General features: G+C 57.8%; 1 protein-coding gene across 8 annotated transcripts in view; it reads right to left on the reverse strand.

Annotated features, from left to right (window-relative positions):
- The window catches only part of SERAC1 (serine active site containing 1), a 1,540,408-nt gene that overhangs the window by 163,415 nt on the left and 1,353,555 nt on the right, over positions 1 to 23,438 (reverse strand). The window lies entirely within an intron of this gene.

The following is a 23,438-nucleotide window of genomic DNA, read 5'->3' on the forward strand; positions in this document are numbered from 1 at the left end:
CAGGGTCCGATTTTGCGGGTGGAGCCCCTCAGAGTCCGATTTGGTTGGCGGGGCCCCTCAGGGTCCGATTTGGTGGGCGGCGCCTCTCAGGGTCAGATTTTGAGGGCGGGGCCCCTCAGGGTCCGATTTTGTGGGCGGGGCCCCTGAAGGTCCGATTTGGTGGGCGGGGCCCCTCAGGGTCCATTTTTGTGGGTGGGGCCCCTCTGGGTTTGATTTTGTGGCCGGGTCTCTCAGGGTCCGATTTTGTGGCCAGGGCCCCTCAGGGTCCGATTTTGTGGTTGGGGCCCCTCAGGGTCCGATTTTGTGGTTGGGGTCCCTCAGGGTCTGATTTTGTGTTTGGGGCCCCTCAGGGTCCGATTTTGTGGCCAGCGCCCCTCAGGGTCCGATTTCGTGGACGGGGCCCCTCAGGGTCCGATTTTGTGGCCGGGGCCCCTCAGGGTCCGATTTTGTGGCCGGGACCTCTCAGGGTCCGATTTTGTGGCTGGGGCCCCTCAGGGTCCGATTTTGTTGGTTGGGCCCCTCAGGATCCGATTTTGAGGGTGGGGCCCCTCATGGTCCGATTTTGTGGCCGGGGCCCCACAGGGTCCGATTTTGTGGTTGGGGCCCCTCAGGGTCCGATTTTGTGGCCAGCGCCCCTCAGGGTCCGATTTTGTGGCCGGGGCCCCTCAGGGTCCGATTTCGTGGCAGGGGCCCCTCAGGGTCCGATTTTGTGGCCGGGTCCCCTCAGGGTCCGATTTTGTGGGTGGGGCCCCTCAGGGTCCGATTTTGTGGCTGGGGCCCCTCAGGGTCCGATTTTGTTGGTTGGGCCCCTTATGATCCGATTTTGAGGGTGGGGCCCCTCATGGTCCGATTTTGTGGCCGAGGCCCCACAGGGTCCGATTTTGTGGTTGGGGCCCCTCAGGGTCTGATTTTGTGGCCGTGTCTACTCAGGGTCCGATTTTGAAGGCGGGGCCCTCAGGGTCCGATTTTGTGGGCGGGGCCCCTGAGGGTCCGATTTGGTGGGCGGGGCCCCTCAGGGTCCAATTTTGTGGGTGGGGTCCCTCTGGGTTCGATTTTGTGGCCGGGGCCCCTCAGGGTCCGGTTTTGTGGTTGGGGGCCCTCAGGGTCCGATTTTGTGTCCGGGGCCCCTCAGGGTCTGATTTCGTGGTTGGGGCCCTTCAGGGTCCGATTTTGTGGCCAGCGCCCCTCAGTGTCCGATTTCGTGGCCGGGGCCCCTCAGGGTCCGATTTCGTGGCCGGGGCCCCTCATGGTCCGATTTTGTGGCTGGGGCACCTCAGGGTCCGATTTTGTGGATGGGCCGCTCAGGGTCCGATTTTGTGGCCATGGCCCTTCAGGTTCCGATTTTGTGGCCGGGGCCCCTCAGGGTCTGATTTTGTGGGTGGGGCCCCTCAGGGTCCGATTTTGTGGCCAGGGCCCCTCAGGGTCAGATTTTGTGGTTGGGGCCCCTCAGGGTCTGATTTTGTGGCAGGGTCTACTCAGGGTCCGATTTTGTGGGTGGGGCCCTTTAGGGTCTGATTTTGTGGGTGGAGCCCCCTGGGTCCATTTTGGTGGGCGGGGCCACTCTGGGTCCGATTTGGTGGGCGGGGCCCCTCAGGGTCTGATTTGGTGGGCGGGGCCCCTCGGGGTCTGATTTGTTGGGCGGGTCTCCTCAGGGTCCGATTTGGTGGGCGTGGCCTCTCTCGGTCCGATTTAGTGGGCAGTGCCCCTCAGGGTCCGATTTGGTGGGCGGTTCCCCTCAGGGTCCGATTTGGTGGGCGGGGCCCCTCTGCTTCCGATTTGGTGGGCAGGGCCCTTCATGGTCCGATTTGGTGGGCGGGGTCACTCTGGGTCCGATTTGGTGGACGGAGCTCCTCAGGGTCTGATTTGGTGGGCAGGGCTCCTCTGGGTCTGATTTGGTGGGCGGGGCCCTTCAGGGTCCGATTTGGTGGGTGGGGCCACTCTGAGTCTGATTTGGTGGGCGGGGGCCCTCAGTGTCCGATTTAGTGGGCTGTGCCACTCTGGGCCCATTTTTTGTGGGCGGGGCCACTCTGGGTCCGATTTGGAGGCCAGGGTGGCTCAGCCTCCAATTTTAAGGCCGGGGTGGCTCAGCCTCCGATTTGTAGCCTGGGGTCACTCAGCTTTCGATTTGGCGCGTCGGCCCTTTAAGACTCATTTCAGTGCGGCGGCCCTTTAAGAATCACTTTGGCGCTTCGGCCCTTTAAGAGCCAGTTTGGCTCACTGCGCTTCTAAATACACTTTGGCGCACATTCTCTCTCAGGGGCATACGTCATGTGATGAAGCTAGATTTGCATTTGTGCTGTGGGTTTCGCTTTAAGAGCTGATATTATGTGGCAGAAGCTCTGTTCTGGAGATGTCATGTGACGTTCATAGGCGTTGGCATAGTAACTGGTTCTGCCTGCGCATATCAATGAGCTCAACTGCCATTTCAATCGCCTCAGGGCACGTTTTGCCAGTTCCCCATTCAAAAGCATTGGAGACAGTGCATTCCAATGATGGGAAAAAAAATTTTCTAACGCAAATTGCGCAAAAGCTACAAATCTGATCGACACGAAAAATACTTAGCACACCTCTCATGGACGCTGGCTTCGAAACGACACCTCAACGGAGTCTGTGCGTGTAGCGGTTCGGGCTGTATTAATTGCGGAAATCAACTTAATAATAATAATAACTAGATGTGTATTTCCTGAAGGAAGTACAGATAGTGGTTTGAAATGGTGCCCGGGCTGCCCCTTTAAGAGAGACTTGCCTGCTGCCCCTGCAAGACTTTCAACTCAGGATCCGTTTTAATTGTGGGTGCCTCTCAGGGGCAACTTTGGCCTCATGGTCTGATTTTGTGGGTGGGGCCCCTTAGGGCCCAATATTGTGGGTGGGTCCCCTCAGGGTCTGATTTTGTGGCCAGGGCCCCTCAGGGTTCGATTTTGTGGGTGGTGCCCCTCAGCGTCCGATTTGGTGGCCGGGGCCCCTCAGGGGCTGATTTGGTGGGTGGGGCTCCTCGGGGTCCGATTTGGTGGCTGGGGCCCCTAAGGGTCCGATTTGGTGACCGGGGCCCCTCAGGGTCTGATTTAGTGGGCGGGGTCACTCTGGGTCCGATTTGGTGGGCTGTGCCACTCTGGGTCCGTTTTGGTGGGCGGGGCCACTCGGTCTGATTTTTTTAGCGGGGCCACGCTGGGTCCGATTTGGAGGCCAGGGTGGATCTGCGTCCGCTTTTGGAGGTCGGGGTGGCTCAGCCTCCGATTTGGAGACTGGGGTCACTCAGCTTTCGATTTGGCACGCCAGCCCTTTAAGACTCATTTCGGTGCGCCGGCCCTTTAAGAATCACTTTGGCGCGTCGGCCCTTTAAGAATCACTTTGGCGCGTCGGCCCTTTAAGAGCCAGTTTGGCTCACTGGGCTTCTAAATCCACTTTGGCGCACATTCTCTCTCAGTGGCATGCGTCATGTGATGAAGCTAGTTTTGCATTTATGCTGTTGGTTTCTCTTTAAGAGCTGAAATTATCTGCCAGAAATGCTGTCCTAGTGAGGTCATGTTAAGTTCGTAGGCGTTGGCATAGTAACTGGGTGAGCCTGCGCATATCAATGAGCTTAACTGCCACCTCACGACTGTCCCATGTTTTCCCTATGGCAACATTTTCCCATTGAAATGCATTGAGGAAAATGTTTTTTCAAACGCAAATTGGGCAAAAACTCCAAATCCGATCTACATGAAAAACACTTAGCACACCACTCGTGGACGCTGGCTTCGAAATGAGGCCTCAACGGAGTCTGTGCGTGTATCGGTTCGGGCCGCATTAATTGCGGAAATCAACTGAATAGTAATAATAATACTAGATGTGTATTTCCTGAAGGAAGTACAGATAGTGGTTTGAAATGGTGCCCGGGCTGCCCCTTTATGACAGACTTGCCTGATGCCCCTGCAAGACTTTCAACTCAGGATCCGTTTTAACTGTGAGTGCCTCTCAGGGGCCACTTTGGCCTCAGGGTCTGATTTGGTGGGTGGGGCGCCTCAGGGTCCGATTTTGTGGCCGGGGCACCTCAGGGTCCGATTTTGTGGGTGGGGCCCCTTAGGGTCCGATTTGGTGGACGGGGCCACTCAGGGTTCGATTTGGTGGGCTGGGCCCCTCAGGGTCCGATTTTGTGAGTGGGGCCCCTCAGGGTCCAATGTTGTGGCCGGGGCCCCTCAGGGTCTGATTTTGTGGCCGGATCCCCTCAGGGTCCGATTTTGTGGCCGGGGCCCCTCAGGGTCCGATTTTGTGGCCGGGGCCCCTCAGGGTCCGATTTTGTGGGTGGGGTCCCTCAGGGTCCGATTTTGTGGGTGGGGCCCCTCAGGGTCCAATTTTTTGGCCGGGGCCTCTCAGGGTCCAATTTTGTGGGTGGGGCCCCTCAGGGTCCAATTTTGTGGGTGGGGCCCCTCAGGGTCCAATTTTGTCGGTGGGGCCCCTCAGGGTCCAATTTTGTGGTTGGGGCCCCTCAGGGATCGATTTTGTGGTTGGGGCCCCTCAGGATCCAATTTTGTGACCGGGGCCCTCAGGGTCTGATTTTGTGGGTGGGGCCCCTCAGGGTCCGATATTGTGGGTGGGGCCCCTCAGGATCCGATTTTGTGGGTGGGGCCTCTCAGGATCCGATTTTGTAGGTGGGGCCCCTCAGGATCCGATTTTGTGGTTGGGGCCCCTCAGGGTTCAATTTTGTAGGCGGGGCCCCTCAGGGTCCGATTTTGTGGCCGGGGCCCGTGAGGGTCCGATTTTGTGGCCGGGGCCCGTGAGGGTCCGATTTTGTGACCGGGGCCCCTCAGGGTCCGATTTTGTGGCCGGGGCCCCTCAGGGTCCGATTTTGTGGCCGGGGCCCCTCAGGGTCCGATTTTGTGGTTGGGGCCCCTCAGGGTCCGATTTTGTGAGTGGGGCCCCTCAGGGTCCGATTTTGTGAGTGGGGCCCCTTAGGGTCCGATGTTGTGGCCGGGGCCCCTCAGGGTCTGATTTTGTGGCCGGATCCCCTCAGGGTCCGATTTTGTGGGTGGGGCCCCTCAGGGTCCAATTTTTTGGCCGGGGCCCTCAGGGTCCGATTTTGTGGTGGGGGCCCCTCAGGGTCTGATTTTGTGGTTGGGGCCCCTCAGGGTCCGATTTTGTGGTTGGGGCCCCTCAGGGTACGATTTTGTGGTTGGGGCCCCTCAGGGTCCGATTTTGTGAGTGGGGCCCCTCAGGGTCCGATGTTGTGGCCGGGGCCCCTCAGGGACTGATTTTGTGGCCGGATCCCCTCAGGGTCCGATTTTGTGGGTGGGGCCCCTCAGGGTCCGATTTTGTGGCCGGGGTCCCTCAGGGTCCGATTTTGTGGCCGGGGCCCCTCAGGGTCCAATTTTGTGGGTGGGGCCCCTCAGGGTCCAATTTTTTGGCCGGGGCCCCTCAGGGTCCAATTTTGTGGGTGGGGCCCCTCAGGGTCCAATTTTGTGCGTGGGGCCCCTCAGGGTCCAATTTTGACGGTGGGGCCCCTCAGGGTCCGATTTTGTGGTTGGGGCCCCTCAGGGATCGATTTTGTGGTTGGGGCCCCTCTGGATCCAATTTTGTGACCGGGGCCCTCAGGGTCTGATTTTGTGGGTGGGGCCCCTCAGGGTCCGATATTGTGGGTGGGGCACCTCAGGATCTGATTTTGTGGGTGGGGCCCCTCAGGATCCGATTTTGTGGTTGGGGCCCCTCAGGGTTCAATTTTGTAGGCGGGGTCCCTCAGGGGTCAATTTTGTGGCCGGGGCCCCTCAGGGTCCGATTTTGTGGCCAGGGCCCGTGAGGGTCCGATTTTGTGGCCGGGGCCCCTCAGGGTCCGATTTTGTGGTTGGGGCCCCTCAGGGTCCGATTTTGAGAGTGGGGCCCCTCAGGGTCCGATGTTGTGCCCGGGGCCCCTCAGGGTCCGATTTTGTGGCCGGATCCCATCAGGGTCCGATTTTGTGGGAGGGGCCCCTCAGGGTCCGATTTTGTGGGAGGGGCCCCTCAGGGTCCGATTTTGTGGGAGGGGCCCCTCAGGGTCTGATTTTGTGGCCGGGGTCCCTCAGGGTCCGATTTTGTGGCCGGGGCCCCTCAGGGTCCAATTTTATGGGTGGGGCCCCTCAGGGTCCAATTTTTTGGCCGGGGCCCCTCAGGGTCCAATTTTGTGGGTGGGGCCCCTCAGGGTCCAGTTTTGTGGGTGGGGCCCCTCAGGGATCGATTTGGTGGTTGGGGGCCCTCAGGATCCAATTTTGTGACCGGGGCCCTCAGGGTCTGATTTTGTGGGTGGGGCCCCTCAGGGTCCGATATTGTGGGTGGGGCCCCTCAGGGTCCGATATTGTGGGTGGGGCCCCTCAGGGTCCGATATTGTGGGTGGGGCCCCTCAGGATCTGATTTTGTGGTTGGGGCCCCTCAGGGTTCAATTTTGTAGGCGGGGCCCCTCAGGGTCCGATTTTGTGGCCGGGCCCCTCAGGGTCTGATTTTGTGGTTGGGGCCCCTCAGGGTCCGATTTTGTGGTTGGGGCCCCTCAGGGTCCGATTTTATGGCCGGGGCCCCTCAGGGTCCGATTTTGTGGCCGGATCCCCTCAGGGTCCCATTTTGTGGGTGGGGCCCCTCAGGGTCCGATTTTGTGGCCGGGGTCCCTCAGGGTCTGATTTTGTGGCCGGGGCCCCTCAGGGTCTGATTTTGTGGGTGGGGCCCCTCAGGGTCCAATTTTTGGCCGGGGCCCCTCAGGGTCCAATTTTGTGGGTGGGGCCCCTCAGGATTCAATTTTGTGGGTGGGGCCCCTCAGGGTCCGATTTTGTGGGTGGGGCCCCTCAGGGATCGATTTTGTGGTTGGGGCCCCTCAGGATCCAATTTTGTGACCGGGGCCCTCAGGGTCTGATTTTGTGGGTGGGGCCCCTCAGGGTCCGATATTGTGGGTGGGGCCCCTCAGGATCCGATTTTGTGGGTGGGTCCCCTCAGGATCTGATTTTGTGGTTGGGGCCCCTCAGGGTTCAATTTTGTAGGCGGGGCCCCTCAGGGTCCGATTTTGTGGCCGGGGCCCCTCAGGGTCCGATTTTGTGGGTGGGGCCCCTCAGGGTCCAATTTGGTGGGTGGGGCCACTCTGGGTCTGATTTGGTGGGCGGGGCCACTCTGGGTCCGATTTGGTGGGCGGGGCCACTCTGGGTCCGATTTGGATGCCAGGGTGGCTCAGCCTCCTTTTTGTAGGCCAGGGTCTATCAGCCTCCGATTTGGAGCCTTGGGTCACTCAGCTTTCGATTTGGCGCGCCGGCCCTTTAAGACTCATTTTGGTGCGCCGGCTCTTTAAGAATCACTTTGGCGCGTCGGCCCTTTAAGAGCCAGGGTGGCTCACTGGGCTTCTAAATCCACTTTGGCGCACATTCTCTGTCAGGGGCAAGTGTCATGTGATGAAGCTAGATTTGCATTTGTGGTGTGGGTTTTGCTTTAAGAGCTGATATTATGTGGCAGAAGCTCTGTCTTGGAGAGGTCATGTGACGTTCGTAGGCGTTGGCATAGTAACTGGGTCTGCCTGCGCATATCAATGAGCTCAACTGCCATTTCAATCGCCTCAGGGCACGTTTTGCCATTACCCATTGAAAAGCATTGGCGACAGTGCATTCCAATGACGGGAAAAAAAATTTTCAAACGCAAATTGCGCAAAAACTACAAATCCGATCGACACGAAAAATACTTAGCACACCTCTCATGGGCGCTGGCTTCGAAACGACACCTCAACGGAGTCTGTGCGTGTAGCGGTTCGGGCCGCATTAATTGCGGAAATCAACTTACTAATAAGAAGAAGAAAAAGAAGAAGAATAAGTTAGCAGCGTTCGGATTACAATATAGTGGTTTTTTCAAACCACTATAACTAGATGTGTATTTCCTGAAGGAAGTACAGATAGTGGTTTGAAATGGTGCCCGGGCTGCCCCTTTAAGAGAGACTTGGCTGCTGCCCCTGCAAGACTTTCAACTCAGGATCCGTTTTAACTGTGGGTGTCTCTCAGGGGCCACTTTGGCCTCAGGGTCCGATTTTGTGGGTGGGACCCCTCAGGGCCCGATTTTGTGGGTTGGGCCCCTCTGGGTCCGATTTTGTGGCCGGGGCACCTCAGGGTCCGATTTTGTGGGTGGGGCCCCATAGGGTCCGATTTGGTGGACGGGGCCACTCAGGGTCCGATTTGGTGGGCGGGGCCACTCAGGGTCCAATTTGGTGAGTGGGGCCCCTCAGAGTTCAATTTGGTCAGCGGGGCCCCTCAGGGTCCGATTTTGTGGGTGGGGCCCCTCAGGGTCCGATTTTGTGGTTGGGGCCTTTCAGAATCTGATTTAGTGGGCGGGGCCCCTCCGGGTCTGAATTGGTGGGTGGGGCCCCTCAGGGTCCGATTTGGTGGGCGGGGCCCCTCAGGGTCCGATTTGGTGGGTTGGGCCCCTAAGGGTCCGATTTTGTGGGTTGGGCCACTCAGGGTCCGATTTTGTGTCTGGGGCCCCTCAGGGTCCGATTTTGTGGCCGGTGCCTCTCAGGGTCCGATTTTGTGGTTGGGGCCCCTCAGGGTCCGATTTTGTGTCCGGAGCCTCTCAGGGTCCGATTTTGTGGTTGGGGCCCCTCAGGATCCAATTTTGTGGCCGGGGTCCCTCAGGGTCCGATTTTGTGGCCGGGGCCCCTCAGGGTCCAATTTTGTGGGTGAGGCCCCTCAGGGTCCAATTTTTTGGCCGGGGGTCCGATTTTGTGGTTGGGGCCCCTCAGGGTCCGATTTTGTGAATGGGGCCCCTCAGGGTCCGATGTTGTGGCCGGGGCCCCTCAGGGTCTGATTTTGTGGCCGGATCCCCTCAGGGTCCGATTTTGTGGGTGGGTCCCCTCAGGGTCTGATTTTGTGGCCGGGGTCCCTCAGGGTCCAATTTTGTGGGTGGGGCCCCTCAGGGTCCAATTTTGTGGGTGGGGCCCCTCAGGGTCCAATTTTGTCGGTGGGGCCCCTCAGGGTCCGATTTTGTGGTTGGGGCTCCTCAGGGATCAATTTTGTGGTTGGGGCCCCTCAGGATCCAATTTTGTGACCGGGGCCCTCAGGGTCTGATTTTGTGGGTGGGGCCCCTCAGGGTCCGATATTGTGGTTGGGGCCCCTCAGGGTCCGATTTTATGGCCGGGGCCCCTCAGGGTCCGATTTTGTGGCCGGATCCCCTCAGGGTCCGATTTTGTGGGTGGGGCCCCTCAGGGTCCGATTTTGTGGCCGGGGTCCCTCAGGGTCTGATTTTGTGGCCGGGGCCCCTCAGGGTCTGATTTTGTGGGTGGGGCCCCTCAGGGTCCAATTTTTGGCCGGGGCCCCTCAGGGTCCAATTTTGTGGGTGGGGCCCCTCAGGATTCAATTTTGTGGGTGGGGCCCCTCAGGGTCCAATTTTGTGGGTGGGGCCCCTCAGGGATCGATTTTGTGGTTGGGGCCCCTCAGGATCCAATTTTGTGACCGGGGCCCTCAGGGTCTGATTTTGTGGGTGGGGCCCCTCAGGGTCCGATATTGTGGGTGGGGCCCCTCAGGATCCGATTTTGTGGGTGGGTCCCCTCAGGATCTGATTTTGTGGTTGGGGCCCCTCAGGGTTCAATTTTGTAGGCGGGGCCCCTCAGGGTCCGATTTTGTGGCCGGGGCCCCTCAGGGTCCGATTTTGTGGGTGGGGCCCCTCAGGGTCCAATTTGGTGGGTGGGGCCACTCTGGGTCTGATTTGGTGGGCGGGGCCACTCTGGGTCCGATTTGGTGGGCGGGGCCACTCTGGGTCCGATTTGGATGCCAGGGTGGCTCAGCCTCCTTTTTGTAGGCCAGGGTCTATCAGCCTCCGATTTGGAGCCTTGGGTCACTCAGCTTTCGATTTGGCGCGCCGGCCCTTTAAGACTCATTTTGGTGCGCCGGCTCTTTAAGAATCACTTTGGCGCGTCGGCCCTTTAAGAGCCAGGGTGGCTCACTGGGCTTCTAAATCCACTTTGGCGCACATTCTCTGTCAGGGGCAAGTGTCATGTGATGAAGCTAGATTTGCATTTGTGGTGTGGGTTTTGCTTTAAGAGCTGATATTATGTGGCAGAAGCTCTGTCTTGGAGAGGTCATGTGACGTTCGTAGGCGTTGGCACAGTAACTGGGTCTGCCTGCGCATATCAATGAGCTCAACTGCCATTTCAATCGCCTCAGGGCACGTTTTGCCATTACCCATTGAAAAGCATTGGAGACAGTGCATTCCAATGACGGGAAAAAAAATTTTCAAACGCAAATTGCGCAAAAACTACAAATCCGATCGACACGAAAAATACTTAGCACACCTCTCATGGGCGCTGGCTTCGAAACGACACCTCAACGGAGTCTGTGCGTGTAGCGGTTCGGGCCGCATTAATTGCGGAAATCAACTTAATAATAAGAAGAAGAAAAAGAAGAAGAATAAGTTAGCAGCGTTCGGATTACAATATAGTGGTTTTTTCAAACCACTATAACTAGATGTGTATTTCCTGAAGGAAGTACAGATAGTGGTTTGAAATGGTGCCCGGGCTGCCCCTTTAAGAGAGACTTGGCTGCTGCCCCTGCAAGACTTTCAACTCAGGATCCGTTTTAACTGTGGGTGTCTCTCAGGGGCCACTTTGGCCTCAGGGTCCGATTTTGTGGGTGGGACCCCTCAGGGCCCGATTTTGTGGGTGGGGCCCCTCTGGGTCCGATTTTGTGGCCGGGGCACCTCAGGGTCCGATTTTGTGGGTGGGGCCCCATAGGGTCCGATTTGGTGGATGGGGCCACTCAGGGTCCGATTTGGTGGGCGGGGCCACTCAGGGTCCAATTTGGTGAGTGGGGCCCCTCAGAGTTCAATTTGGTCAGCGGGGCCCCTCAGGGTCCGATTTTGTGGGTGGGGCCCCTCAGGGTCCGATTTTGTGGTTGGGGCCTTTCAGAATCTGATTTAGTGGGCGGGGCCCCTCCGGGTCTGAATTGGTGGGTGGGGCCCCTCAGGGTCCGATTTGGTGGGCGGGGCCCCTCAGGGTCCGATTTGGTGGGTTGGGCCCCTAAGGGTCCGATTTTGTGGGTTGGGCCACTCAGGGTCCGATTTTGTGTCTGGGGCCCCTCAGGGTCCGATTTTGTGGCCGGTGCCTCTCAGGGTCCGATTTTGTGGTTGGGGCCCCTCAGGGTCCGATTTTGTGTCCGGAGCCTCTCAGGGTCCGATTTTGTGGTTGGGGCCCCTCAGGATCCAATTTTGTGGCCGGGGTCCCTCAGGGTCCGATTTTGTGGCCGGGGCCCCTCAGGGTCCAATTTTGTGGGTGAGGCCCCTCAGGGTCCAATTTTTTGGCCGGGGGTCCGATTTTGTGGTTGGGGCCCCTCAGGGTCCGATTTTGTGAATGGGGCCCCTCAGGGTCCGATGTTGTGGCCGGGGCCCCTCAGGGTCTGATTTTGTGGCCGGATCCCCTCAGGGTCCGATTTTGTGGGTGGGTCCCCTCAGGGTCTGATTTTGTGGCCGGGGTCCCTCAGGGTCCAATTTTGTGGGTGGGGCCCCTCAGGGTCCAATTTTGTGGGTGGGGCCCCTCAGGGTCCAATTTTGTCGGTGGGGCCCCTCAGGGTCCGATTTTGTGGTTGGGGCTCCTCAGGGATCAATTTTGTGGTTGGGGCCCCTCAGGATCCAATTTTGTGACCGGGGCCCTCAGGGTCTGATTTTGTGGGTGGGGCCCCTCAGGGTCCGATATTGTGGTTGGGGTCCCTCAGGGTCCGATTTTATGGCCGGGGCCCCTCAGGGTCCGATTTTGTGGCCGGATCCCCTCAGGGTCCGATTTTGTGGGTGGGGCCCCTCAGGGTCCGATTTTGTGGCCGGGGTCCCTCAGGGTCTGATTTTGTGGCCGGGGCCCCTCAGGGTCTGATTTTGTGGGTGGGGCCCCTCAGGGTCCAATTTTTGGCCGGGGCCCCTCAGGGTCCAATTTTGTGGGTGGGGCCCCTCAGGATTCAATTTTGTGGGTGGGGCCCCTCAGGGTCCAATTTTGTGGGTGGGGCCCCTCAGGGATCGATTTTGTGGTTGGGGCCCCTCAGGATCCAATTTTGTGACCGGGGCCCTCAGGGTCTGATTTTGTGGGTGGGGCCCCTCAGGGTCCGATATTGTGTGTGGGGCCCCTCAGGATCCGATTTTGTGGGTGGGTCCCCTCAGGATCTGATTTTGTGGTTGGGGCCCCTCAGGGTTCAATTTTGTAGGCGGGGCCCCTCAGGGTCCGATTTTGTGGCCGGGGCCCCTCAGGGTCCGATTTTGTGGGTGGGGCCCCTCAGGGTCCAATTTGGTGGGTGGGGCCACTCTGGGTCTGATTTGGTGGGCGGGGCCACTCTGGGTCCGATTTGGTGGGCGGGGCCACTCTGGGTCCGATTTGGATGCCAGGGTGGCTCAGCCTCCTTTTTGTAGGCCAGGGTCTATCAGCCTCCGATTTGGAGCCTTGGGTCACTCAGCTTTCGATTTGGCGCGCCGGCCCTTTAAGACTCATTTTGGTGCGCCGGCTCTTTAAGAATCACTTTGGCGCGTCGGCCCTTTAAGAGCCAGGGTGGCTCACTGGGCTTCTAAATCCACTTTGGCGCACATTCTCTGTCAGGGGCAAGTGTCATGTGATGAAGCTAGATTAGCATTTGTGGTGTGGGTTTTGCTTTAAGAGCTGATATTATGTGGCAGAAGCTCTGTCTTGGAGAGGTCATGTGACGTTCGTAGGCGTTGGCATAGTAACTGGGTCTGCCTGCGCATATCAATGAGCTCAACTGCCATTTCAATCGCCTCAGGGCACGTTTTGCCATTACCCATTGAAAAGCATTGGAGACAGTGCATTCCAATGACGGGAAAAAAAATTTTCAAACGCAAATTGCGCAAAAACTACAAATCCGATCGACACGAAAAATACTTAGCACACCTCTCATGGGCGCTGGCTTCGAAACGACACCTCAACGGAGTCTGTGCGTGTAGCGGTTCGGGCCGCATTAATTGCGGAAATCAACTTAATAATAAGAAGAAGAAAAAGAAGAAGAATAAGTTAGCAGCGTTCGGATTACAATATAGTGGTTTTTTCAAACCACTATAACTAGATGTGTATTTCCTGAAGGAAGTACAGATAGTGGTTTGAAATGGTGCCCGGGCTGCCCCTTTAAGAGAGACTTGGCTGCTGCCCCTGCAAGACTTTCAACTCAGGATCCGTTTTAACTGTGGGTGTCTCTCAGGGGCCACTTTGGCCTCAGGGTCCGATTTTGTGGGTGGGACCCCTCAGGGCCCGATTTTGTGGGTGGGGCCCCTCTGGGTCCGATTTTGTGGCCGGGGCACCTCAGGGTCCGATTTTGTGGGTGGGGCCCCATAGGGTCCGATTTGGTGGACGGGGCCACTCAGGGTCCGATTTGGTGGGCGGGGCCACTCAGGGTCCAATTTGGTGAGTGGGGCCCCTCAGAGTTCAATTTGGTCAGCGGGGCCCCTCAGGGTCCGATTTTGTGGGTGGGGCCCCTCAGGGTCCGATTTTGTGGTTGGGGCCTTTCAGAATCTGATTTAGTGGGCGGGGCCCCTCCGGGTCTGAATTGGTGGGTGGGGCCCCTCAGGGTCCGATTTGGTGGGCGGGGCCCCTCAGGGTCCGATTTGGTGGGTTGGGCCCCTAAGGGTCCGATTTTGTGGGTTGGGCCACTCAGGGTCCGATTTTGTGTCTGGGGCCCCTCAGGGTCCGATTTTGTGGCCGGTGCCTCTCAGGGTCCGATTTTGTGGTTGGGGCCCCTCAAGGTCCGATTTTGTGTCCGGAGCCTCTCAGGGTCCGATTTTGTGGTTGGGGCCCCTCAGGATCCGATTTTGTGGCCGGGGTCCCTCAGGGTCCGATTTTGTGGCCGGGGCCCCTCAGGGTCCAATTTTGTGGGTGAGGCCCCTCAGGGTCCAATTTTTTGGCCGGGGGTCCGATTTTGTGGTTGGGGCCCCTCAGGGTCCGATTTTGTGAATGGGGCCCCTCAGGGTCCGATGTTGTGGCCGGGGCCCCTCAGGGTCTGATTTTGTGGCCGGATCCCCTCAGGGTCCGATTTTGTGGGTGGGTCCCCTCAGGGTCTGATTTTGTGGCCGGGGTCCCTCAGGGTCCAATTTTGTGGGTGGGGCCCCTCAGGGTCCAATTTTGTGGGTGGGGCCCCTCAGGGTCCAATTTTGTCGGTGGGGCCCCTCAGGGTCCGATTTTGTGGTTGGGGCTCCTCAGGGATCAATTTTGTGGTTGGGGCCCCTCAGGATCCAATTTTGTGACCGGGGCCCTCAGGGTCTGATTTTGTGGGTGGGGCCCCTCAGGGTCCGATATTGTGGGTGGGGCCCCTCAGGGTCCGATTTTGTGGTTGGGGCCCCTCAGGGTCCGATTTTGTGAGTGGGGCCCCTCAGGGTCCGATTTTGTGGCTGGGGCCCCTCAGGGTCCGATTTTGTGGCCGGGGCCCGTGAGGGTCCGATTTTGTGGCCGGGGCCCCTCAGGGTCCGATTTTGTGGCCGGGGCCCCTCAGGGTCCGATTTTGTGGTTGGGGCCCCTCAGGGTCCGATTTTGTGGTTGGGGCCCCTCAGGGTCCGATTTTGTGGTTGGGGCCCCTCAGGGTCCGATTTTGTGAGTGGGGCCAATCAGGGTCCGATGTTGTGGCCGGGGCCCCTCAGGGTCTGATTTTGTGGCCGGATCCCCTCAGGATCCAATTTTGTGACCGGGGCCCTCAGGATCCAATTTTGTGACCTGGGCCCTCAGGGTCCGATTTTGTGGCCGGGGCCCCTCAGGGTCCGATATTGTGGGTGGGGCCCCTCAGGATCCGATTTTGTGGGTGGGGCCCCTCAGGATCCGATTTTGTGGGTGGGGCCCCTCAGGATCCGATTTTGTGGTTGGGCCCCTCAGGGTTCAATTTTGTAGGCGGGACCCCTCAGGGTCCGATTTTGTGGCCGGGGCCCCTCAGGGTCCGATTTTGTGGCCGGGGCCCGTGAGGGTCCGATTTTGTGGCCGGGGCCCCTCAGGGTCCGATTTTGTGGCCGGGGCCCCTCAGGGTCCGATTTTGTGGTTGGGGCCCCTCAGGGTCCAATTTGGTGGGTGGGGCCACTCTGGGTCTGATTTGGTGGGCGGGGCCACTCTGGGTCCGATTTGATGGGAGGGGCCACTCTGGGTCCAATTTGGATGCCAGGGTGGCTCAGCCTCCTTTTTGTAGGCCAGGGTCTATCAGCCTCCGATTTGGAGCCTTGGGTCACTCAGCTTTCGATTTGGCGCGCCGGCCCTTTAAGACTCATTTTGGTGCGCCGGCTCTTTAAGAATCACTTTGGCGCGTCGGCCCTTTAAGAGCCAGGGTGGCTCACTGGGCTTCTAAATCAACTTTGGCACACATTCTCTCTCAGGGGCAAGTGTCATGTGATGAAGCTAGATTTGCATTTGTGGTGTGGGTTTTGCTTTAAGAGCTGATATTATGTGTCAGAAGCTCTGTCTTGGAGAGGTCATGTGATGTTCGTAGGCATTGGCATAGTAACTGGGTCTGCCTGCGCATATCAATGAGCTCAACTGCCATTTCAATCGCCTCAGGGCATGTTTTGCCATTTCCCATTCAAATGCATTGAGACAGTGCATTCCAAAGACGGGAAAAAAAATTTTCAAACGCAAATTGCGCAAAAACTACAAATCCGATCGACACGAAAAATACTTAGCACACCTCTCATGGACGCTGGCTTCGAAACGACACCTCAACTGAGTCTGTGCGTGTAGCGGTTCGGGCCGTATTAATTGCGGAAATCAACTTAATAATAATAATAAGAAGAATAAGTTAGCAGCGTTCGGATTACAATATAGTGTTTTTTTCAAACCACTATAACTAGATGTGTATTTCCTGAAGGAAGTACAGATAGTGGTTTGAAATGGTGCCCGGGCTGCCCCTTTAAGAGAGACTTGCCTGCTGTCCCTGCAAGACTTTCAACTCAGGATCCGTTTTAACTGTATGTGCCTCTCAGGGGCCACTTTGGTCTCAGGGTCTGATTTGGTGGGTGGGGCCCCTAAGGATCTGATTCCTTGGCCTGGGCTCCTCAGGGCTTGAATTGTTGGCTGGGATCCCTCAGGCTCCTATTTTGTGGGTGTGGCCCCTCAGGGACCGATTTTGTGGGTGTGGCCTGTCAGGGTCTGATTTTGCAGGTGTGGCCCCTCTGGGTCCGATTTTGTGGGTGGGCCCCTCAGGGTCCAATTTTTTGAGTGGGGCCCCTCAGGGTCCGATTCTGTGGCCGGGGCCCCTCAGGGTCTGATTCTGTGGCCGGATCCCCTCAGGGTCCGATTTTGTGGGTGGGGACCCTCAGGGTCCGATTTTGTGGCAGGGGCCCCTCAGGGTCCAATTTTGTGGGTGGGGCTCTTCAGGGCCCGATTTTGTGGCCGGGGCTCCTCAGGGTCCGATTTTGTGGTTGGGGCCCCTCATGTTCCGATTTTGTAGGTGGGGCCACTCTTTGTCTGATTTGGTAGGCGGGGCCCCTCAGGGTCTGAATTTCTGGCCGGGGCCCCTCAGGTTCCGATTTTGTGGGTTGGGCCCCTCAGGGTCCGATTTTGTGGCCGGGGACCCTCAAGGTCCGATTTTGTGACCGGGGCCCTTCAGGGTCTGATTTTGTTGGGACCCCTCAGGGTCTGATTTTGTGGCCGGGGCCCCTCGGTCCGATTTTGTGGGTGGGGCCCCTTAGGGTCTGATATTGTGGGCGGAGCCCCTCTGTGTCCAATTTGGTGGGCGGGACCACTCGGAGGCCGATTTGGTGGGTGGGGCCACTTTGGGCCGATTTGGTGGGCGGGGCCACTCTGGGGCCGATTTGGTGGGCGGGGCCACTCGGGGGCCGATTTGGTGGGTGGGGCCTCTCAGGGTTCGATTTGGTGGACGAGGCTACTCTGGGTCCGATTTGCTGGGCGGGGCCACTCTGGGTCTGATTTGGTGAGCGGAGCCCTTTAGCAATCACTTTGGCACGTCAGCCCTTTAAGAGCTAGTTTGGCTCACTGGGCTTCTTCTAAATCCACTTTGGCGCACATTCTCTCTCAGGGGCATGTGTCATGTGATGAAGCTAGATTTGCATTTGTGCTGTGGGTTTCGCTTTAAGAGCTGATATTATGTGCCAGAAGCTCTGTCCTGGGGGCGTCATGTGACGTTCGTAGGCGTTGACATAGTAAATGGGTGTGCCTGCGCATATCAATGAGCTTTACTGCCATTTGAATTGCCTCAGGGCACATTTTAAGTTGCCCATTGAAAAGCATAGAGACATGCATTCCAATGAGAGGAAAAAAAATTTTCAAACGCAAATTGCGCAAAAACTACAAATCCGATCGACACGAAAAATACTTAGCACACCTCTCGTGGACGCTGGCTTTGAAACGACACCTCAACGAAGCCTGTGCGTGTAGCGGTTTGGGCCGCATTAATTGCGGAAATCAACTGAAAAAAAGAAAAAGTTAGCAGCGTTCGGATTACAACATTAATACTAGATGTGTATTTCCTGAAGGAAGTACAGATAGTGGTTTGAAATGGTGCCCGGGCTGGGGTTGCTCAGCCTCCGATTTGGAGGCCAAGGTGGCTCAGCCTCCTATTTTTAGGCCGGGGTGGCTCAGCCTCCTATTTGGAGGCCGGGATGGCTCATAGTCTGATTTGGAGGCAGGGGTGGAGCAGCCTCCTATTTGGAGGCCGGGGTGGCGCAGCCTCCTATTTGGAGGCCGGGGTGGTTCATCGTCCGATTTGGAGGCGGTTTGGCTCAGCCTCCTATTTGGAGGTCGGGGTGGCTCAGCCTCTGATTTGGAGGCAGAGGTGGCTCAGCCTCCGATTTGGAGGCCGGGGTCGATCAGCCTCCGATTTGGAGGCCGGAGGGACTCAGCCTCCAATTTGGAGGCCGGGGTGGCTCAGCCTCCGATTTGGAGGCCGGGGTGGCTCAGCCTCCGATTTGGAGGCTGGGGTGGCTCAGCCTCTGATTTGGATGCCGGGGTGGCTCAGCCTCCGATTTGGAGGCCGGGGTGGCTCAGCCTCCGATTTTGAGGCCGGGGTGGCTCAGCCTCCGATTTGGAGGCCGGGTTGGCTCAGCCTCCGATTTGGAGGCCAGGGTCGATCAGCCTCCAATTTGGAGGCCGGGGGTTGATCAGCCTCCGATTTGGAGGCCGGGGTGGCTCAGCCTCCGATTTGGCATGTAGGCCCTTAAAGACTCATTTTGGTGCATCGGCTCTTTAACAATCACTTTGGCGCGTTGGCCCTGTAAGAGCTAGTTTGGCTCACTGGGCTTCTAAATCAACTTTGGCGGACATTCTCTCTCAGGGGCATGTGTCATGTGATGAAGCTAGATTTGCATTTGAGCTGTGGGTTTCGCTTTAAGAGCTGATATTATGTGGTAGAAGCTCTGTCCTCGGGGCGTCATGTGACGTTCGTAGGCGTTGACATAGTAACTGGGTGTGCCTGCGCATATCAATCAGCTTAACTGCCATTTCAATCGCCTCAGGGCACGTTTTGCCATTTCCCATTGTAAAGCATTGGAGACAGTGCATTCCAATGACGGGAAAAAAAATTTTCAAATGCAAATTGCGCAAAAACTACAAATCCGATCGACACGAAAAATACTTAGCACACCTCTCGTGGACGCTGGCTTCGAAATGACACCTCAACGGAGTCTGTGCGCGTAGCGGTTCGGGCCGCATTAATTGCGGAAATCAACTGAATAAAAAGAAAAAGTTAGCAGCGTTCGGATTACAACATTAATACTAGATGTGTATTTCCTGAAGGAAGTACAGATAGTGGTTTGAAATGGTGCCCGGGCTGCCCCTTTAAGAGAGACTTGCCTGCTGCCCCTGCAAGACTTTCAACTCAGGATCCGTTTTAACTGTGAGTGCCTCTCAGAGGCCACTTTGGCCTCAGGGTCTGATTTGGTGGGCGGGGCCCCTCAGGGTCCAATTTGGTGGGCAGGGCTCCTCAGGGTCCGATTTTGTGGGTTGGGCCCCTCAGGGTCCGATTTTGTGGCCGGGGCCCCTCAGGGTCCGATTTTGTGTCAACGGCCCCTCAGGGTCCGATTTTGTGGTTGGGTCCCCTCAGGGTCCGATTTTGTGGTTGGGGCCCCTCAGGGTCCGATTTTGTGGCCGCGGCCCCTCAGGGTCTGATTTTGTGGCCGCGGCCCCTCAGGGTCCGATTTTGTGGCAGGGGCCCCTCTGGGTCCGATTTTGTGGGTGGGTCCCCTCTGGGTCCAATTTGGTGGGCGGGACCACTCTGGGTCCAATTTGGTGGGTGGGGCCTCTCAGGGTCCGATTTTGTGGTTGGGTCCCCTCAGGGTCCGATTTTGTGGTTGGGGCCCCTCAGGGTCCGATTTTATGGCCGGGGCCTATCAGGGTCCAATTTTGTGATTGGGGCCCATCAGGGTCCGATTTTGTGGCCGCGGCCCCTCAAGGTCTGATTTTGTGGCAGGGGCACCTCTGGGTCTGATTTTGTGGGCGGAGCCCCTCTGGGTCCAATTTGGTGGGCGGGACCACTCTGGGTCCAATTTGGTGGGCGGGGCCCCACAGGGTCCGATTTGGTGAGTGGGGCCCCTCAGAGTCCGATTTGGTGGGCAGGGCCTCTCTGGGTCTGATTTGGTGGGTGGGGCCACTCTGGGTAAGATTTGGAGGCTGGGGTCGCTCAGCCTCCAATTTGGAGGCCGGGGTCGTTGAGCTTCCGATTGGGAGGCAGAGGTCAAAGAGCCTCCGATTTGGAGGCCGGGGTCGATGAGCTTCCGATATGGAGGCCGGGGTCGATGAGCCTCCGATTTGGAGGCCGGGGTGGCTCAGCCTCCGATTTGGAGGCCGGGGTGGCTCAGCCTCCGATTTGGAGGCCGGGGTGGCTCAGCCTCCGATTTGGAGGCCGGGGTGGCTCAGCCTCCGATTTGGAGGCCGGGGTGGCTCAGCCTCCGATTTGGAGGCCGGGGTGGCTCAGCCTCTGATTTGGAGGCCGGGGTGGCTCAGCCTCTGATTAGGAGGCCGGGGTCGCTCAGCCTCCGATTTGGAGGCCGGGGTGCCTCAGGCTCCGATTTGGAGGCCGGGGTGGCTCAGCCTCCGATTTGGAGGCCGGGGTGGCTCAGCCTCCGATTTGGAGGCCGGGGTGGCTCAGCCTCCGATTTGGAGGCCGGGGTGGCTCAGACTCCGATTTGGAGGCCGGGGTGGCTCAGACTCCGATTTGGAGGCCGGGGTGGCTCAGCCTCCGATTTGGAGGCCGGGGTGGCTCAGCCTCCGATTTGGAGGCCGGGGTGGCTCAGCCTCCGATTTGGAGGCCGGGGTGGCTCAGCCTCCGATTTGGAGGCCGGGGTGGATCAGCCTCCGATTTGGAGGCCGGGGTGGCTCAGCCTCCGATTTGGAGGCCGGGGTGGCTCAGACTCCGATTTGGAGGCCGGGGTGGATCAGGCTCCGATTTGGAGGCCGGGGTGGATCAGCCTCCGATTTGGAGGCCGGCGTGGATCAGCCTCCGATTTGGAGGCCGGGGTGGCTCAGCGTCCGATTTGGAGGCCGGGGTGCCTCAGCGTCCGATTTGGAGGCCGGGGTGGCTCAGCCCCCGATTTGGAGGCCGGGGTGGCTCAGCCTCCGATTTGGAGGCCGGGGTGGCTCAGCCTCCGATTTGGAGGCCGGGGTGGCTCAGCCTCCGATTTGGAGGCCGGGGTGGCTCAGCCTCCGATTTGGAGGCCGGGGTCGCTCAGCCTCCGATTTGGTGTGTCGGCCCTTTAACACTCATTTGGGTGCGCTGGCCCTTTAACAATCACTTTGGCGCGTTGGCCCTTTAAGAGCTAGTTTGGCTCACTGGGCTTCTTTTAAATCCACTTTGGCGCACACATTCTCTCTCAGGGGCATGTGTCATGTGATGAAGCTAGATTTGCATTTGTGCTGTGGGTTTCGCTTTAAGAGCTGATATTATGTGGCAGAGGCTCTGTGCTGGGGTTCAAGTGAAGTTCGTAGGCGTTGGCATAGTAACTGGGTGTGCCTGTGCATATCAATGAGCTCAACTGCCATTTCAATCGCCTCAGGGCACGTTTTGCCATTTCCTATTGAAAAGCATTGGAGACAGTGCATTCCAATGACGGGAAAAAAAAATTTCAAACGCAAATTGCGCAAAAACTACAAATCCGATCGACACGAAAAATACTTAGCACACCTCTCATGGACGCTGGCTTCGAAACGACACCTCAACGGAGTCTGTGCGTGTAGCAGTTCGGGCCGCATTAATTGCGGAAATCAACTTAATAATAATAATAAGAAGAAGAAGAATAAGTTAGCAGCGTTCGGATTACAATATAGTGGTTTTTTCAAACCACTATAACTAGATGTGTATTTCCTGAAGGAAGTACAGATAGTGGTTTGAAATGGTGCCCAGGCTGCCCCTTTAAGAGAGACTTGCCTGATGCCACTGCAAGACTTTCAACTCAGGATCCGTTTTAACTGTGGGTGCCTCTCAGGGGCCACTTTGGCCCCAGGGTCCGATTTTGTGGGTGGGGCCCCTCAAGGCCCGATTTTGTGGCCGGGGCCCCTCAGGGTCCGATTTGGTGGCTGGGGCCCCTCAGAGTCCGATTTGGTGGGTGGGGCCCCTCAGGGTCCGATTTTGTGGCCGGGGCCCCTCAGGGTCCGATTTGGTGGGTGGGGCCCCTCAGGGTCCGATTTTGTGGCCGGGGCCCCTCAGGGTCCGATTTTGTGGCCGGAACCCCTCAGAGTCTGATTTTGTGGGTGGGCCCCTCAGGGTCCAATTTTGTGGCCAGGGCCCCTCAGGGTCCGATTTGGTGGGTGGGGCCCCTCAGGGTCCAATTTGGTGGGCAGGGCTCCTCAGGGTCCGATTTTGTGGGCTGGGCCCCTCAGGGTCCGATTTTGTGGCCGGGGCCCCTCAGGGTCCGATTTTGTGTCAGGGGCCCCTCAGGGTCCGATTTTGTGGTTGGGTCCCCTCAGGGTCCGATTTTGTGGTTGGGGCCCCCTGGGTCCAATTTGGTGGGCGGGACCACTCTGGGTCCAATTTGGTGGGCGGGGCCTCTCAGGGTCCGATTTTGTGGTTGGGTCCCCTCAGGTTCCGATTTTGTGGTTGGGGCCCCTCAGGGTCCGATTTTGTGGCCGGGGCCTATCAGGGTCCAATTTTGTGACCGGGGCCCATCAGGGTCCGATTTTGTGGCCGCGGCCCCTCAGGGTCTGATTTTGTGGGCGGAGCCCCACTGGGTCCAATTTGGTGGGCGGGACCACTCTGGGTCCAATTTGGTGGGCGGGACCACTCTGGGTCCAATTTGGTGGGCGGGGCCTCTCAGGGTCCGATTTGATGGGCGGGGCCCCACAGGGTCCGAATTGGTGGGCGGGGCCCCTCAGGGACCGATTTGGTGGGCAGGGCCACTCTGGGTCTGATTTGGTGGGTGGGGCCACTCTGGGTAAGATTTGGAGGCTGGGGTCGCTCAGACTCCAATTTGGAGGCTGGGGTCGTTGAGCTTCCGATTTGGAGGCCGAGGTCAAAGAGCCTCCGATTTGGAGGCAGGGGTCGATGAGCTTCCGATTTGGAGGCCGGGGTCGATGAGCCTCCGATTTGGAGGCCGGGGTGGCTCAGCCTCCGATTTGGAGGCCGGGGTGGCTCAGCCTCCGATTTGGAGGCCGGGGTGGCTCAGTCTCCGATTTGGTGTGTCGGCCCTTTAAGACTCATTTGGGTGCGCTGGGCCTTTAACAATCACTTTGGCGCATTGGCCCTTTAAGAGCTAGTTTGGCTCACTGGGCTTCTTTTAAATCCACTTTGGCGCACACATTCTCTCTCAGGGGCATGCGTCATGTGATGAAGCTAGATTTGCATTTGTGCTGTGAGTTTCGCTTTAAGAGCTGATATTATGTGGCAGAGGCTCTGTGCTGGGGTTCAAGTGAAGTTCGTAGGCGTTGGCATAGTAACTGGGTCTGCCTGCGCATATCAATGAGCTCAACTGTCATTTCAATCGCCTCAGGGCACGTTTTGCCATTTCCTATTGAAAAGCATTGGAGACAGTGCATTCCAATGACGGGAAAAAAATTTTCAAACGCAAATTGCGCAAAAACTACAAATCCGATCGACACGAAAAATACTTAGCACACTTCTCATGGACGCTGGCTTCGAAATGACACCTCAACGGAGTCTGTGCGTGTAGCGGTTCGGGCCGCATTAATTGCGGAAATCAACTTAATAATAATAAGAAGAAGAATAAGTTAGCAGCGTTCGGATTACAATATAGTGGTTTTTTCAAACCACTATAACTAGATGTGTATTTCCTGAAGGAAGTACAGATAGTGGTTTGAAATGGTGCCTAGGCTGCCCCTTTAAGAGAGACTTGCCTGATGCCCCTGCAAGACTTTCAACTCAGGATTCGTTTTAACTGTGGGTGCCTCTCAGGGGCCACTTTGGCCCCAGGGTCCGATTTTGTGGGTGGGGCCCCTCAGGGTCCGATTTTGTGGCCGGGACCCCTCAGAGTCCGATTTGGTGGGTGGGGCCCCTCAGGGTCCAATTTTGTGGCAGGGGCCCCTCAGGGTTCGATTTGGTGGTTGGGGCCCCTCAGGGTCCGAT

Source organism: Dendrobates tinctorius, unplaced genomic scaffold (assembly GCF_039654945.1).
Source record: "Dendrobates tinctorius isolate UK_male_01 unplaced genomic scaffold, ASM3965494v1 ptg000310l, whole genome shotgun sequence".
Classification (NCBI taxonomy): domain Eukaryota; kingdom Metazoa; phylum Chordata; class Amphibia; order Anura; family Dendrobatidae; genus Dendrobates; species Dendrobates tinctorius.